Source organism: Pelophylax lessonae (genome assembly GCF_965119305.1).
Source record: "Pelophylax lessonae genome assembly, chromosome: 2".
NCBI classification, from domain to species: Eukaryota; Metazoa; Chordata; class Amphibia; order Anura; family Ranidae; genus Pelophylax; species Pelophylax lessonae.
In genome coordinates, this window is record NC_138769.1 from 22,873,974 (window position 1) to 22,892,703 (window position 18,730).

The 18,730-nt window shown below is 43.4% G+C and overlaps 1 protein-coding gene across 2 annotated transcripts in view; it reads right to left on the minus strand.

The window, feature by feature from the left end:
- ZBTB20 (zinc finger and BTB domain containing 20) overlaps nucleotides 1-18,730 on the minus strand; it is a 1,486,592-nt gene that overhangs the window by 31,884 nt on the left and 1,435,978 nt on the right. For both annotated transcript variants that reach the window (XM_082245473.1, XM_082245474.1), the window contains one exon: nucleotides 2,028-2,128. The gene's annotated coding sequence lies outside the window, so the exon portion shown is untranslated. The remainder of the gene's footprint in view (nucleotides 1-2,027; nucleotides 2,129-18,730) is intronic.

Sequence of the window (18,730 nt, forward strand, 5' to 3'; positions counted from 1 at the left end):
ATACAGTAGGAATCAGAGAGCTCTGCTCGTTAGAGCCTAAAATTTAACATATAGAGAGATTGGGTGACACTTCGTGAACGGGGCAATGTTGTGTCACTGTAAAGCCCTCAGCCATTCACCCAAAGCCAAGGGGTGTCGTGTCCGGTGCAGTGAAATTTGCCTCTACAACATAACAAAACAACTGAGGTCGGTATAGGTACTGGTATTCCTGCCAATGAAAACAAGTATATGTCAGGACCTAGATCACCTGCTGGTATCACTATGGTTCCCTGGGCAGAGGGTTGTAGTTCCAGTGTCCACCAGCGGGTGTCTCCCACCAGCCAGCAAACCCCAGTAATCAGTTTATACCTGATGCTGGCTGCTGGGAGAGTATTTAGGTCCTCCCCATTAGTGACTCTTGCTCCAGTGTTTTGCTTGCTGACAAATACTGCTAGCAATTATCCTGTTCCTGTCCTGTATGCTGTACCCTTGTACCTGCTCTCTCTGATCCCCGTCTTGGTTCCCCCTTTCCATCTGCTCCCTGCACCTCAAGTTTTCCTTGTCTTTCTGTATTCCCCATTTTGTATACATTGAATATAGTGAGTTGTAGATAGGCTTTCTGTTTGTTAGGTCTAACTTTCAAGTATTCTGTCAGTGGTTTTTGGTTTACTTATATCTTATGTTTGCTGTGTGCTTGAGTCTAGATCAATTTTGTTTTACTGTAAATATACCTTATTTTAAATATATGGTCTGCTCTCAGTTTCCTGAGTGTATTCACACAGAGCTGGCCACCTCTGCTGCTGATTCCTAACAGTATAGGGGGGATTTATTAAAGCTGGTGCACACATGATCTGGTGCAGATGTGCATAGTAACCAATCAGCTTCCAGGTTTTATTGTCGAAGCTTAATTGAACAAACTGAAGTTAGAAGCTGATTGGTTACTGTGCACAGCTGCACCAGATTCTGTGTGCACCAGTTTTAGTAAATCACCCCCTATATGTCTACTGTTTCACTTGATTCATTCAAACTGAGCAGAACATAGTCAAGAGACTGGTTGAGAGTTCAGGCTACACTCTTTTTATATATTGGTTATAATCCAGCAAAGGCTTAGCTGAATAAATTCTAAGTAATGAATATGAAAGACCCTTGGCATGACTCAGAACCCAGAAACAGCTTACTTATGAATTTCAATGCCAATGGACTTTTGTTGCCTCAGAACCGCTTCCCTCCCTATAGTCAATGGGAATGCAGAATCAGCTTAGAAGGAAGACAACTGCAGGTCTAATTCACCTGTCAATATACTCTGAATGATATCAGTAGTATCTCAAACTGATCACAATTGCAAGTGGAACCCACAAGAAAACTAGCTGTGACACAAGCCCACAGTCCATCAACACAGGCCAGAACCCATTGGGGGTCATAACCGAAGTCACATTTTTTACAATGATGGAATACAACTGCTACTATAACCCCTAGATTGTATCCACAAAAAATCATGAATACCCCTCAAAGCATTTTGATCTTGTTGTCAGGTTGTGTTGATGGGGTTATTGTAACCTTCAAAATGTGGAATGGTTATGTAATATGTTTCTAACTCTAATAAAATCTTAGTGAAATGTTAAGTTCAGGCCTCTCAGAGGAGACATGTCAGTTTTTGGCAGATGGCAAAGAATCAAAACCATCCAATGGTTGCTTCTGTTCTATCTCTTGGAAGGTGTATTGGTAGGATCTTTGTTCTTGAGTTTCCGGGTCTGCACACCTGCTGTGCCCATTAGGAGGTGGTCCCACTGTCCCTGCTAATCTTCCCTTATTTTTAATTTTTAATTATATTATGAAAAATACAACAGGAGACATAATAACACCCAAAACTGAAAAAACATCAAATTGCCTAAATATCCCATTTGGTTGGACCAATAATTCAATATGGAGGAGCAGGTAGAGTGCAATCATGTAGACACATTTCTGAGATACCAGACACTCCCAAACAGCCTCATCATTAAAATGTGGTGAGAGACAGGAGTAAAGGATCACGCATGGTGTACACTTACAGTAGTTACAGAATGGCGTCACTCCTCGAGTATCTACTCCACGTCTCCGGTTTAGTGCAGATGATCATTTGGGAATGGGAGGAAGAGAGGCAGCATATAGGCTAGAATAAGAAAAAGGAGGAGAGGATTAATGACCAGGTTACTAACATGTCCACTAAACAATATTCACCGCATCACTGAAGAGAGAGTGAGAGATCATAATTAAAATACACCCACAAGCACAATATTAAAGAAAAAAACTGGAAAACCAAACATAAGATAAACATCCAGGCTGCCATTACATCTTTCTAAAAATGCTAGTTGCTGGCTTGACCTTCAAACTTTCAAGATGAATCCCAGGAATTCAGCTACTTTGTAAAAACTGAAGGCTTACCATGAATTAAATCTAAAGTGGTGCCTGCAACCTTGTAGACGTATCTCTATTATTCACATCTGACAGGTTTATTGTGCTCCAGGAAGATAACTTCTGGAGCTCCAACACTGCTCACTGTGGTCTCAGTTCCTTCATAAGTCACTGGAACTACTATGCCGGCCCTTTACCCTCCTTTTGCCCATTCACAGATGCCTTTGTATTAAATGAACTCACAAAATACAAAGGCTTCTGTGAATGGGAAGAAGAGGGGAGGGGTGGGCATAGCTACTCTGTGCACTTCTCTCTTCTCACAGGCAGTGAGTGTATCCTTCCTGAGTGCAATCAACTTGTCACATTTAAGTAATATAGATAAGTCCTGGAGGTGACATGCACCCGATTGGACTTAACTCATAGTGTGCCTGCACTTTTTGCTGAAATTCTGGAATTCAGCTTTCAGTCAATGGCTCGAGATAATTATGCAGATAAGGACTTCTGACTTGACTTTCTCCAGGTCAAGTGATTTAGGAAGGTTGGAAGCCAGAGCTAGGAAGGTTCCTAACAGTATAGGGGGGATTTACTAAAGCTGGTGCACACATGATCTGGTGCAGCTGTGCATAGTAACCATTTAGCTTCCAGGTTTTATTGTTCTTTGTGCAGAACAGGGAAGGATAAAATAATTTCTCAAGTTGTTTATTGCTGTCCATACCCCTTTGGGGGATCTCACCTGGCTCCTTTCAGGACAAGAAGTGATTAAATATCTCTTTATTAGGGGTTGAAATAGGGACACAAAAATAGTAACACCTATTTAGTAGTGTGGGAAAGGGTTATAACCTCTGTCAATGTTTTTTTGCTGTTTTCATGCCTTTGTGTCCCATGACAATCATATGACCCCATTTCTTCAATGGGTGTAAAAGGGACAGGATGTGAGGGAAAATCTCCCCAATGGGACTAAATGAAAACATCTAACTAAATCAGACTAAAAAAACATGAGATACTGCTTTCCCAATCAGGGATGTAATTACAGATCTTGGGAATCCATAGGAAACTTTTGATGGGGACTCTTGGTGACCTCCCTACTGTCACTAGCTCTAACAAATATACATAAACAAAACACACTAAATAAGTATGTCTATATCAGGGTGAGGTAGGAGGAGAGTTGGCAGCATAATCAGCCCACTACTAGGGACCAGGATTGTGGACAGAAGTTGTCACGGAAGAGAGGGGCATCATGGCAGGGAATTAGCTTTTAACATTATTTTCAAGCTAACCGCTCTGTCTTCGGCAGCTCATCAGTCTTTTTGAGCACCTCTGGACCTCAGGGCCTTAGTGTAAATTCTAATCCCTCACACCCCTTCAACCGCCATAGAAAGCAAGTGCTGAGAGAGAAGGAGTAGTAGTCAGTAAAAATAAGATTTGTAGTAATAAGAATGACCATCACAATGAATGCAGTAGTGTTGCAGATTTCCGGTATCGTAGCTGGGAATAGAACGGTAAGGTCATCACAGAGGACAAGGGGGCACTCTTTACGTCTAGAGGAAAATAGATTTAATCTCCAAATACAGGAAAGGTTTCTTCTCAGTAAGAGCTGTGAAAATGTAGAACAGACTCAAGAGCTGGTTATGGCCAGCTTTGAAGAATGCTTTAAAAAGGCCTGGATTCCTTCCATATGTACATAAAATAACTGGATACTAACATTTATAGGTAAAGTTGACCCAGGGAATAGCTGATTGCCTCTCGGGGGATCAGGAAGGAATTTTTCTCCCTACTGTAGCAAATTTGATCATGCTTTGCTGAGTTTTTTTGCCTTCGTCTGGATCAACTGTGGGTATAGGATTGTGTATATGGGAATGTATGATTTTTATTGTTTTATTGGTTGAACTGGATGGACTTGATGGGGGGGGGGGGTGGCCCAAAGAAGGCATGTGGACAGAGTCTAAATAGTCATGAAGTGGGCTGCCCACACCCGGAAGAGGCAGACAGTTGAAGAGGACCAAGATGGCGGGGGAAAGACCCGCTGTGCGGCACTCAAACGGCAGATCATAGCAGCGTAACACTGGATTCACTGTGTGAGTATGTGGTTTAAAGAGCACTACAGTACTACAGGTAAGTGGGAAAAAAACATGGAGGGAGTGGGAGGGTTTGGTAACCGCTTTAAATACCACAAAAGCTTTAAAATGTTAATGTAATTTCAAAAGCACTTTTCGTTTGTCTTAATTCAGGCACTTTCTGTTCATATAAGGACAATGCTTTGTCCCCTTCTTCCCGTTGCGCTCCTGCATTGTTCCCCTGTCAAAAAAGATAGGTGCTGGACAGCACCCCCTTTCCTGCGCTCGGAACCTGGTCCTCAGGCTGTTTCAATCCTGGAACTCGTACTGGTATTAGGCATCCATGATGGCTAGGCTTTGCTGCCCCTTACGACCAGGGTGGTCGACCAGACACTGAAAATACAAAGCAAAAGAAGGGCGCACCAGCCTAGCGCATTATCCTCAGCAAGTTTATTTGGATAAAATTGTTTAAAATCAAATACTCACAAACAAACAAGAAGTTTCAGGCACATCAATTCCATACACCTGCCTCCTACCAGAGGACCAACGTCTTCACTGGAAGCAGAGGGCTGACGCGTTTCGAGGCTGTGCCTCTTCCTCAGAGCCTGGAGGCCATGGTCAAGTCCATAGTTTAAATATAGTATGTAGGGCCAGGCCTCCACATGACCCCTGGGAGATGTGGGAGGAGATATCGCCCAAATGGGCGTAGCTACACAGCCAATTACCCAAAAGCTGTTGCAAGTCACAAGTGTAGTTACATTTTAGTTGGCAAGCCCCACGCGACTATTTATTCCATTGGTGAGCTATCCAAAACACTTCCCAGCTCATCGTGGACTCCATTTCACAAAAAATAATAATAATAATAAGGATAATAACTGATATGGTAAACTGACCTGTACATGTCGTGGTCCTGAACCAAGTAGGGCATCGAGCTGAGACCATCGTGTTGGTCGATAGTCCACTATCTTATACTGGGCATATTGGGCATATTCCCTGGTGGTCCAATGGTGTTCGCTGTATAGGTCCCACACCTAAAGTTTTATATTTGGCTTACCGAGTTTAGTTTTTCAAGCTCTCCAAGGTATGTTTATAGAGGAGGTATGGCACGCGTAAATTGGTGTCTGAAGCTCCACATGCCATATCTAACGAGTCACACTATATGTACACATATATTTAGATGGTTTTAATATGGAATTTATATAATGAATCATTATGGTTCAGCATGGTTCAGCATGTATACATAGGTGTCTGTATCTGTATATACATGTATATTTATATATGTGTGTATGGTATGTATAATTTTTTATAATAATTTTCTATATATGTGTATATATTTATTCACAGTTATATAATTTAATTGAATATCGAATAATCTTTTATCTATTGATCTATTCTTTTATACATGTGATTCTCATTCAGGCTTAGCAAGTTACATTATTAGTACACAGGTACCCATCATTAATATTATTAATGTTAATGTTAATTTTAATTTAATTTTATTGGTTTAGGTTGTTTTATCTGATGTACAATATCTTCACTGCTATTTTAAATATGTGCGACCACCTTTTTCCAATCTTGGTGGGCGCTCCAATCAACTCCCACCAGAGTCGATTCTGTATGGTTCATCTAAATTTAGTTCCCCTGGATTTGGTCCATATGGTACGGTGTATATGACACATCAGCGGGGCATACTTGTGTCCTCCCCTTTGCGGTTTCCATAGGAACAGCTTGCCGGGGACGGAAGTTGTTGTTGCCTGGATGGGCGGAAGTGACGTTACGCGGTGATGCGCACGCCAGTTCCGGGACGAGCGGCGTGCGTTCCACCGCTGTCCCGCCGCCCATGTATACGGAAACCGGAAGCCGTCACGACCTGGATGGGCGGAAGTGACGCTATGCGGTGGTGCGCACGCTAGTTCCGGGATGAGCGGCTCGCGTTCCACCGCCACCCTGCTGTCACATTATACCATCCCAAATATCCTGGTAGCCGACCTTACAGCGAACACCATTGGACCACCAGGGAATATGCCCAATATGCCCAGTATAAGATAGTGGACTATCGACCAACACGATGGTCTCAGCTCGATGCCCTACTTGGTTCAGGACCACGACATGTACAGGTCAGTTTACCATATCAGTTATTATCCTTATTATTATTATTATTTTTTGTGAAATGGAGTCCACGATGAGCTGGGAAGTGTTTTGGATAGCTCACCAATGGAATAAATAGTCGCGTGGGGCTTGCCAACTAAAATGTAACTACACTTGTGACTTGCAACAGCTTTTGGGTAATTGGCTGTGTAGCTACGCCCATTTGGGTGATATCTCCTCCCACATCTCCCAGGGGTCATGTGGAGGCCTGGCCCTACATACTATATTTAAACTATGGACTTGACCATGGCCTCCAGGCTCTGAGGAAGAGGCACAGCCTCGAAACGCGTCAGCCCTCTGCTTCCAGTGAAGACGTTGGTCCTCTGGTAGGAGGCAGGTGTATGGAATTGATGTGCCTGAAACTTCTTGTTTGTTTGTGAGTATTTGATTTTAAACAATTTTATCCAAATAAACTTGCTGAGGATAATGCGCTAGGCTGGTGCGCCCTTCTTTTGCTTTGTATTTTCATTGTTCCCCTGTCACACAGGGTTCCATTGCAGACTACAAGATTTCATTTTCACACATTACAAAGGCATGGTCCACTGTCCACCATGCAACCATTGCTGGAGTGCAGAATATTACATGTGTGGGAATGGTGCTAAATCATTACTAATACCATTGGAGGGTCTCCAATGAATAAAGTTGGATATAAAGTAATAAAAACGAATTACTTTTTAATAAAGTAATTAAAAAAAAAAACTGTATGTAATGAGACTCTAATTACCCCTCCAATGGACAAATATACATTCAAAAGCTATTTAAGAAAACCAACATGTCTTTGTTGTATCAAGTTGAAAAACTTACTATTTAAAAAACACATCCATCAAGTCTACCACTTGTTTCCCACTTAAGGAAGCAGAGGATTTGTAGCATGGAGATCCTCCCAGATTATAAAATGTAGGTTTACACGTTTCACGGACAAATTCTCTTAATCAGGACCTCAAATCTCTCATGAAAATATAATTGAAAACATTTTTTTTTTCATTTCTTTCAATGTTTTCAGGGGATAGCTTTTTTCATTAAGAAGTATTTGATTGTTATTATATATTTTGTATACCATAGTTTATGTTAATTTATATGTATTTTTCTCTGATATCATTGTAGTGTTCAATTATATTTGCATGAGAGATTCGAGGTTCTGATGAAGCGGATTGGTCCGCGAAACACGTCAACCTACAGTTTATATTCTGAGAGGATCTCCATGCTACAAATCCTGTTTTGACAAGTGGTAGACTTGATGTTTCATATAAAAGGATGTGTATTCTAAATGAAGAGTTTTTTTACGTGATACAATATAGACATGTGGGATTTTTTAAATAGCTTTTGGATGTATATTTGTCAATTGGAGGGGTAATTAGAGTCCCATTTCACACAGTTTTGTTTTTTTAATTGTTGGAGCACATGCAGGCAAAAAGAGGCTGCAGGAGATCAGCAGCACATAGATAAGCGGGCATCTGTGAGGTACGGCGGTACAAGGGACCATCTTGAGCCAAGGTACCCTGGGATCAAGTAATGCTGGCCCATGTTATGTGGCTAATCAGGCCCTATATATGGACATAAATTGATACAACTACACTACTAGGTCACATATACAGGCCCTACATCTGTGTGAAGGGAGTCTCCCTTTATGGATGCTGCACTCACTGGTTGGATGAGTGGTCCCGGCAATCCCATTGTGTGACCATTCGTAATATCTGGATACCTTCTTTTTGGGCTGTTATATGGTGACTAATGATCTATATTCATATGTAGCACACTCCTAGACAGGTGCTAGGTAAAAGCATCTATTGCTCCTGCTGCTTATCAGGAGAGCCTGATCTGTTCGTTTTCCCTGTCACGTTTCCAGCTGTGATTTACTGGGGAGTGTCCCCACTGTATCCAATGAGGGAGCTTGTTGGAAAGTGGAGGAAACCTAACCAGTAGCATATCAGGGTTGATGGCAGTCTCAGTGGGTGGGCATTCCTGCAATGCATCCTGGGATTGGCATTAAATACTGAGGGAGCATGTAACAGGGCGTCTTTTGGCGGGAGCAAAGTCCCAGGAGGAGGTGGATGGCTGTCTCTCCTCCTGTAGGTGTGAGGAAGGTGGTTCAGGCGGTTGGCCTAGTGAACCAGGTGTTGAGCTGAGCTGCAGAGGGATCCAGAGTGCTGACAAGTGGAGCTGCTGGCAGAGTCTCTCTGGAAAAACAGTATCCTGAGTACCAGGAGATTTGCCTAAGGGTCTGCCTAGGAAAGGGGACCACTCCAGAGAAATCAGGGGCTCAAGGAGCTAGCTCACACAGGAAGTGTAACAGTAAAGGGGGTGCTGTGAAGTTGACCCTGAAGAATAGGAACAAAGGGGGTGCCAGGAAGGGCCCTGAAGAGTGTTCTGCAGTACAGTACAGATTACCTCAGGAAGCTCACTTAATTCTACTTCGCAGCTAAGGGCAAAGTGAAGCAGCAGCCTAGCCGTGATTAGCATTATTCAGCGTTACTCAGCATTTCTCAAGTCGTCCCAGCCAATTGTGCATAGTTATATTAAGTTGGAGTATCCCACTCATTCCCTTTTCCTATCCAAGTTCTAAATAAAAAACACAAAAACCAAAGCTACTGGACTGAGCTGAAACACTTGGGAAAATGTTGAACTGTCATGTCGTTGCTAATGGTAACCCAGGGGAAGCCGTAACCAGCAGCTCCCAAGGGAGTAGTGCTACACATATATGATCTGTTATTATTGCCGTCTCCGCTTCATATGGTCCCAACGCCTGCTCCGGGAGACAGGGGCTGACTGGCAACTTTCAGCCCAGGGGGCAAGTACCATCCAGAGGCCCATGGTGCAGTGACTTGGCCCCCTCCCACTCTCTCTCTCTTCCCGGCCTCCTTCTGACCCCAATTCCAGGCTGAAGCTCCGCTCCAGGTACTCTCTACTAACTGTCCGAATTCCAGGTTCCCAACCTGGCCAGCAGGGAGCGGTTGGGGGGAGCTGGGACAGCTCGGTTGGGGCTGGCCGGAGGGGAGTCTCCAAAGGGGCATGGAACCGGCTTCTGCTCAGACACAGTTTACACCATCCAAGTGGTGCAGACTTTTTACAGGGCATCAGAGTGGCCCAAGGGGCAATTGCCCCTCTGCCCCCTGGCCCAGTCCTCCACTGCCGGGAGACACTATGCCCTGTTCATGATTTTATGGGAATAACTGTCTTGAAGGTTTCTCAGGTGCTGAAGAAGCCTTGGGCGAAACGCGTCGGTTCTTTGAGGACCTACAGACTTTTGCCTAATAGAGACAATACTGTTGCCAATTTGGTACCTTGTATCGGTGTTCCCATAGGGAACATGTTCGTTTATATGGATATGTATGCACGCGTATCTTTCTCTTTTTTTATCCTTCTGATTTAATAAATACGTTTTTATAAAAAAGTATTTTTGCTCTATTTGTGATCATCCCTCCTACATTGGCCCTGAAACTCACGCTGTTCTTTAGTATTTTGGTTGCAGCACATAGATGTAGCAAACAATGAAAAAAAGGTGAGAACAGTATTTTATCTAAAAATATTGGCTATGGTTTTTGATACATTGTGCTTTAACAAACAACATGTTTTTCAGTTTGCATGTTTTTTGTTTTCAATTGACTTGAACCTTGTGCAAGCACAGTGAAATGCATCAGATGAAACAAGCTGGAATATCAAGATTCCTCTTCTACAAGAGCACCAAAGATAATGTCACTGCGCAGCCAGTGCCCGGGGGGGGGGGGGGGGGGAGGGGGCATGGTTTCCCAACCTGTGCACCGTCTCCTTCACCGGAACGCAGAGCAGCCAAAGTGCGGTGTCATGAGGCTTTCTATACAGATGGCATTGATTTCAAAGACCTTTGTCTGAGTTGGATTTCTGTCTTGCTCAGAGGTGCTCAGTGTTACTACAAGTAGCATGAATCGTGTCTCTGTTAAGAAACAGAACTTCAATTGTCTTTCACAAACCCCCGCTAAGAGAAGGGCTAATAATAGCCAGCCATTTCCAGGTAGGGGGAATAACTCTCGCTACCAGACCGGTGTCACATACTGCCAGGGTGGGGAACTGTCATGTCATAACACAGGTAAACAAACATTGGCTGGGAGCAGATGGAGTATAAATATTGTCCAATGCTGGAAACGGCAGTTACGTGATGGGGAGTGGTTGGCACTATTGCCTTGTATTGCCGGTGTTATCCTTGCGTTTGCATGAGTCTCCGCTGAATGGTATTGCTTTCTCCCACAAACCAAAATGAAACTGGTAGGTTTGTCTTTGCTTTGGGAAGAGGTTGGAAAAATTAAAAGAGAAGCTCGGGAATGCAAAAAAACAATCATACTCACGTAAGTGAATGCATCATTAATCCAGATACTGCATCTATCCCCCGCTGCTTCTAAGAGCTGAGCAATCAAAGACTGCTGATCCCTCAGTTCTTGGTCTTCAGTGAGAACAGACTGTCTGCTCTGACCCCCCAGCATTCACTGGAACACCAGGCCGTGCAGGGGGCGGGAGCGGCTGGCTCAGGCCCTCAGCGGCATGCTGAGGCTGAGCAAGTTGCCGGTCCAGGTGTCTGGGTGGATCCTGACTATAAGGCCCCTTTCACACAAGCTTTCCGATCCGGTCCGCCTGTCAGTTTTTCAGGCGGACCTGATCGGATGCTCCATGTAATAGAACTGGAAGGATGTGTAGGCAAAATGGGACTTTTTTTTTTCCAAATATTTTATTTTAGAAAAGGAACAACAGCTGAGAGACAATCTGTAAAACATTATGCACACGTATCCAAAGCAGGATCAACATAATATAGAAACTTTAAACCATAACATCACATTGAACAAAAAAGACGGACCTGGCCTAGGCCAAGAATCCAGCCCCAGAGTCGGGTAAAGTGCGAACACCTCTGCCCAAAGTCACGGATAACCAGGCCCTATGTAAACAGGTAGAGGAGCTGGAACGTATAGGAGGGAAAGATTTTTCCCGACCGTTGCTCCCAAATTTTTTCACAGAAAGAGAAAAGGGAATTGAAAGCAGAGCCCTAGACAGGGCGACAAACAAGAACAACAAGAAGGGATGACGGAAAGGATGGGACAGGATGGGGGAGGGGGGGGGGGAAAAGAACCAGATGGGGCAGATCCCGGCATGGACAGACCCACGGGCACACCCGGTGTAGTAATCAGCCACACATCAGAGACTTGCCCTTATCGGATAATACAAAGACATTCCAGTAACCCCAAATCCTATCGTATCATTCCTTGCGATGCTGCCTCGTGAGGGTGAGGTTCTCCATTCTGTTAATGTCTTCCATCCTGCGCATACAGTCCCCAATAGACGGTACTCTAGTTGTCTTCCAGAGCACTGGGATGCAAGCCCTCGCAGCGCTCAAAACGTGAGGGACAATTGACTTTTTACATCGTGAGACAGGTACTGAGGAAACCTGGAGCAAAAAGAACTCCGGGGTATCCGGGATTTCCTGGTCCGATAATTCCTCCAAAAGGGCCCGGACGTCACGCCAGAAGGGTCGTATCCGAGGACAGGACCAGAAGACATGGAGTATCGTACCCACGTCACCCTCAAAATGGGACTTTAACGGTACTACATAGAATGTCTATCAGACAGTATATATAAAAGTATAACGTTTATTCAGTATATATAAAATCAATACATATAATTTGTGCTCAAATGAAAAACCACATAAGACAAAGATACAATAATAATCCAAGACAATAACTAAACATCTAGGATAAGTCTACACATGGTCCAGATATATTGAATGAACCAGAATACCCTACTGCTCCTCTCAGCTGGAATAGGGTCACCACAGATTGTGAGGGGACCCACGCCAGGATTAGTGGCATCTAGGGCAACAACCCGACATGTTTCGGGGGAATACAGCTTCTTCAGGGGTTAGACGAGGAGGGTATATATATATAAAGATTTCAGGGTCCAATTCAATAGTATCCAACAATGGACAGACGGAAATGGAGAGACATCACCAAATAAAATCAATTGAAATGGCCTCAATGAAGGTGATCAGGTAAACCAAATCATCCAGCTAGATATATACCACTCAGAAGGTGAAGAGGATGTTTCCAAAATAAATAGAAGGGTCATAGGTCTGCAACATAATGTTATTTGGTAGGTTTTCTAGAATAGATAACCAAAAATACAGCAGGTACCAGATGTAATCTAAGGCAGGATAGAATATATGCTAGAGCGACCCTCTGCCGAGTGGTACAGATACCCATGTGCTCCAGGGGATCCTGGATGAATGAATGGTATTGTTTTCTCCCACAAACCAAAAAGATACTGGTAGGTTTGTCTTTGCTTTGGGTAGAGGTTGGAAAAATTAAAAGAGAAGCTCGGGAATGCAAAAGAACAATCATACTCACGTAAGTGAATGCAGCATCAATCCAGATACTGCATCTATCCCCCCCCCCCCCCCCGCTGCTTCTAAGATCGAGAGCTGAGCAATCAAAGACCGCTGATCCCTCAGTTCTTGGTCTTCAGTGAGCACAGAGGCACCGACTGTCTGCTCTGACCCCCCAGCATTCACTGGAACACCAGGCCGTGCAGGGGGGCGGGAGCGGCTGGCTCAGGCTCTCAGCGGCATGCTGAGGCTGAGCCAGCTGCCGGTCCAGGTGTCTGGGTGGATCCTGACTATAAGGCCCCTTTTACACGGGCTTTCCGATCCAGTCTGCCTGTGCGTTTTTCAAGCGGACCTGGTCGGATGCTCCATGTACCTCTATGGAGCGGCGGATGTCAGCGGAGACATCTCTGCTGACACCCGCTGCTATCCGATCCAATTCTGTCTGTGAAATCCAGACAAATGGAAACCCTATTTCCCATCCGTCTGGAGGATCAGATAAGATCGGATGAAAACGCAAAGGCGGTCCATTTTTATCTGATCTCCCATAGAGGAGAGCAGGGATCTCCTCTATGGGAGAGTAAGTGGAGACAGAGTAAGGGGGGACGGAGCTGTCATCCGCCTGCTCAGTGGGGATCGGCAGATTGATCCCCACTGAGCAAAATGGAGTCCATCAGGCGCACTGTGTGAAAGGGGCCTAAAGTCAGGATCAATCCAGAGCCTGGACCAGCTGAGTGACGTCAGCCGACAGTGGACTTTAGCCCGCTGTCAGCTGAAAATGGGTTGCAGGAGTGCAGAATGAAGAGCACTCCAGTGATCCATAGAGCTTTGGCCCTACTTCTCCTTAACGTGGAACCAAAGTCAACGTTTTTTTTTTGATGGAGTGTCAAATGGTTAACAACCCAATCAGGACTGACTGCAGTGACCCCACTGGGGTGATTCACCCTCTATTTGTCATAACAACAACTTTTAGTGGGACTGAAAGTGATGGAAATTCAAAAAAAATTACGGGTTTCAATAACACGGGGACACAGGAAAAATCTTCCAGTGGGGACACCTTGTGGCACTGACAACTGTCTAAGACCGACCCTACAATATACAATATGAATATACGATCTCCTTGTCATCTACCATCAGTTATGAAGTAAAAGAGCCTGTCTGATTTGATACTTATTGAACGGATTGTTTAACCCCCTATATTAGACCATTTTGGTAAAGCTAAAGAAGAAACCACAATAAGACTGTATGGCTTGCTATGGACAGATTTTCCATCATTTTGGAGATAACTCATCTCATTTCTGTTGTGTCTATAGGACAAGACACAATGAGAAACTTCCCCAATGTACACAGACAGGAAAAAAAAAAAAATTTAAATGCGTTCTTCTAAACATTCCCTACTATAGTCAAAACTTTATTTAAATAAAATGTTTGGTATTTAAATACATGTAAAATATCTGTCAGGTTTAAATTTCTGCATGTGGCTCCATGGAGATACTTTCACTTTTTTCTACAGCTGTGACATAGAAACAAGAAATGAAGAAGCAGTTTTCTTTTTTTTTTAAACATTTGCCGACCAGGATTTTTCTGGCACTTATTGTTTATGGGTTTAAATCAGTATCTTTGGCTAAAAAATGACTTAGGGAATAAAATGGCGATTGTTGCAATTTTTTGTGGCACAAGGTACTTGCACAGCCGTTTTGCAAACACAATTTTTTTGGGAAAAACACACTTTAATGAAAAAAAAAAAAAAAAAAACACACAATAGTTACCCAAATTTTTTTGTAGAATGTGAAAGATGATGTTAAGCCAAGTAAATAAATACCCAACGTGTCATGATTTAAAATTGCGCACACTCGTGAAAGTGCAACAAACTATGGTACTCAAAAATCTCCATAAACGACAATTTAAACGCCTTTACAGGTTACCTGTTTTTAGTTACAGAGGATGTCTTGCAGTAAAATTATTGCTCTTGCTCTTACGTTCGCAGCGATACCTCACATGTGTGGTTCGAAAACGGTTTACATATGCGTGCGTAACTTACATATGCGTTCTCTTCTGCGTGCAAGCACAGAGGGACGGGGGTGCTTTACATTTTTTATTATTATTATTTATTTTTACATTTTATTTACTATTTTTACACTGTCCCTTTCATTTTTTTTATCACCTTTATTCCTATTACAAGGGATGTAAACAGTGGGAGGAATAATGCCCCATCATTGGTATCAGTAGGAGGAATAGTGCCCCATCATTGGTATCAGTGGGAGGAATAGTGCCCCATCATTGGTGTCAGTGGGGGGAATAGTGCCCCATCATTGGTATCAGTGTAAGGAATAGTGCCCCATTATTGGTGTCGGTGGGAGGAATAGTGCCCCATTATTGGTGTCGGTGGGAGGAATAGTGCCCCGTTATTGGTGTCAGTGGGAGGAATAGTGCCCCATCATTGGTGTCAGTGGGAGGAATAGTGCCCCATCATTGGTGTCAGTGGGAGGAATAGTGCCCCATCATTGGTGTCAGTGGGAGGAATAGTACCCCATCATTGGTATCAGTGGGAGGAATAGTGCCTCATCCTTGGTATCAGTGGGAGGAATAGTGCCCCATTATTGGTGTCAGTGGAAGGAATAGTGTCCCATCATTGGTATCAGTGGGAGGAATAGTGCCCCATCATTGGTGTCAGTGGGAGGAATAGTGCCCCATTATTGGTGTCAGTGGGAGGAATAGTGCCCCATCATTGGTATCAGTGGGAGGAATAGTGCCCCATCATTGGTATCAGTGGGAGGAATAGTGCCCCATCATTGGTGTCAGTAGAAGGAATAGTGTCCCGTCATTGGTATCAGTGGGAGGAATAGTGCCCCATCATTGGTGTCAGTGGGAGGAATAGTGCCCCATCACTGGTGTCTGTGGGAGGAATAGTGCCTCATCATTGGTGTCAGTGGGAGGAATAGTGTCCAATCATTGGTGTCAGTGGGAGGAGTTGTGCCCCATCATTGGTGTCAGTGGGAGGAATAATGCCCCATCATTGGTATCAGTGGGAGAAATAATTCCTCGCATCAGTGGAAGACATAGTTCCCCAAATACCTAATAAAGGCAAGCAAAGGTCCACATTCGACCTGAATGTCGCAGTTTGGAGACCCCTGCTCCAGATAAAAGACTCTTCCATCCTTGACCCTGACTGGTGATCCCTGCGACCCAGTTACAGTTAGCCTCCTATAAGAGAGGTGTTACAGCCCCATTTCCATTCCCACATTAACTATATTTCTTTTAATCTGTGCTACACAGTTTGTTTTGCATGTGAAACCTTCTGGTACTCACCTAGACTGTATTGTGATGCCACCTAGTGGTCAAATGTGGGAACTACTTCTAGGCAGCCCTGTTACTGAGATAGCTTCAATGGCTGTTAACCTTTGTTCAACACTATTGCGTTCCTCCCTACCATTCTATCTTTATTGTCAGCTCAAATACATTAATTCAGTAAGCATCAAGTTGCTCATCATTTGGCTAAGACCGTTACAAAACAAGAGGAATATAAGTAATCTTTTAAAATGGACTTTCCGGTCCCCAAAATTCCACTTGGCTTACCAAACATATTAAAAAAAAAAAAACATTATTTCAAGTTTTAACCTTGTGAATAAAGGGTAGGCCAAAAAATTTGTGAAAAAAAAAAGAAGTGTCCACCATAAGTAAAGACACACCATGTAGCACCTATATCACAGCAGATAAATCACGCCATTGCCACCCCTGGTATCGCATAGAAGCGCAGCACTAGCAGCGCGACGATAAGCAGGCAGATTGTTAAAGGGAATTGTTTTCTTTTTTAGCTCTGGAATAGATTTTGTTTCATACAGTTAATTGGTTCTAATTACAACCGAGCACCAACTGTCCCTAATTCACAGGCACTGTTGTTGTTTGTTCTGAACAAATTATTTCGATGTTCTAGGACACAAGAAAATAAAACGATGAGGGACAAGGCGGGACAAGGCAGGACAATGAACGATTAAAATGGAAAGGCTGATTTTTTTTGGTTTGACGGGACTTGTGAAAACTTCAAATCCAAATGTTGTTTGAGGAGCTTTGTAAAATTGTTTAAAAGAAATGTTCTTTGCACCGGGTCACCTAGTCTGTGGGTGCCAGATAACTGTATTAACCAACTGCCGACCGCCCGGCTGCGGGAAACGACGTGGCCCTACGTCGGACGCGTGCGTGGTGCTGGGTGGCGGCACACTCCTGCCCCCCTTAGCCAACGGGGATGCCGATCCATGGGACCGGCAGCCGCGACTGCCGCCGGGCACCCGCGATCGCTTCCCGCTGAGAGAGAGGGACGGGCAGCTGTTGTAAACACAGCAGACCGTTCTTCTCTCTGAAATGATCACAAAGCGCCTGTGATCCTTCTATATAAGGATCACAGGTCTCTGTGGTCATTTCACAAGCCCATCCCCCACACAGTTAGTAAACACCTTCTAGGCCATTAATGGCGAACCTTGGCACCCCGGATGTTTTTGAACTACATTTCCCATGATGCTCATGCAGTTGAGCATCATGGGAAATGTAGTTCCGAAACATCTGGAGTGCCAAGGTTCGCCATCACTGCTCTAGGCTCACACTTAACCTATTGATCGCCCCAAGTGTGCGCCACCCCTGGTGCGCTCCCGCCCCCACTCGTCAGCGGGGACTCCGATGCACAGGGCAGGCGGCTCTCGACCACTTGATGGCCCCTGATGTTAACCCCTTCCCTGCCAGTGTAATTTTTACAGTAACAGTGCATATTTTTAGCACTGATTACTGTAGTAATGTCACTGGTCCCCCCAAAAGTGTCAAAAATGTCAGTCAGGGGTCCGATCTGTCCGCCACAATGTCGCAGTCCCGATAAAAATCGCAGATCGTTGCCATTATTATTAAAAAAATAAATATAAATTATATAAATCTTTCCCCTAGTTTGTAGAGGCGATAACTTTTGTGCAAACCAATCAACATACGCTTAATGGGATTTTTTTCCCCCAAAAATATATAGCACAGTACAAATTGGCTTAAAAGGATGAAACATTTAGATAGTTATTTTTTTTTTGGGGGGGGGGGGGGGATGTTATAAAGCAGAATGTGAAAAATATTGTTTTTGTTCCAGAACTGTCGCTCTTTTTTTGTTTATAGCGCAAAAAATAAAAATCGCAGATGTGATTAAATACCACCAAAAGAGCTCTATTTGTGGGAAAAAAAGGACATCAATTTTATTTAGGTACAGCGTCATATATCATGTTTTAAAAAAAAAAAAAACACAAAAATTAAAGAAGATAAATATTGGAAAATTAAAGAAGATAAATATCATGTTTTTTTTTAAAAAACACGAAAATTAAAGAAGATAAATATTGGGAAATTAAAGAAAATAATTTTTTTTTTCACAATTTTTTCCCCACAGTTTATGTTACAGCCTTCTTCAAAAAATGATAAAATTCATTATTTTTCAAAATATCAAATCATTGCGGTTCAGAAGTGGTTAAGGAGGAATTCTAGCTAAAACTTAGTTTTAATACAATGGGCAAGAGTTCGCACCTCTGAAGGTTTTTACAGTCTTCTGGAGTTCTTACTTGTTGGCCACCAAGATAGGAAATTAAGGAAAAACTCTCCAATGGAACCCAGCAACCATAAAACTGGACCCCTCCGCCCCCCAAAGGAAAAAAAAAAAAAAAAACTGGAGTTCATCTTTTGTATTTTTTGATTGCAAGACTAAATGGTGAACACCGCTCACAGAACTCACCAGCAATAACAAGACCCCCCACCCAGACAGTTTTCATTCTATTATATTATAAAGACTTATAGGACAAATTTGGAA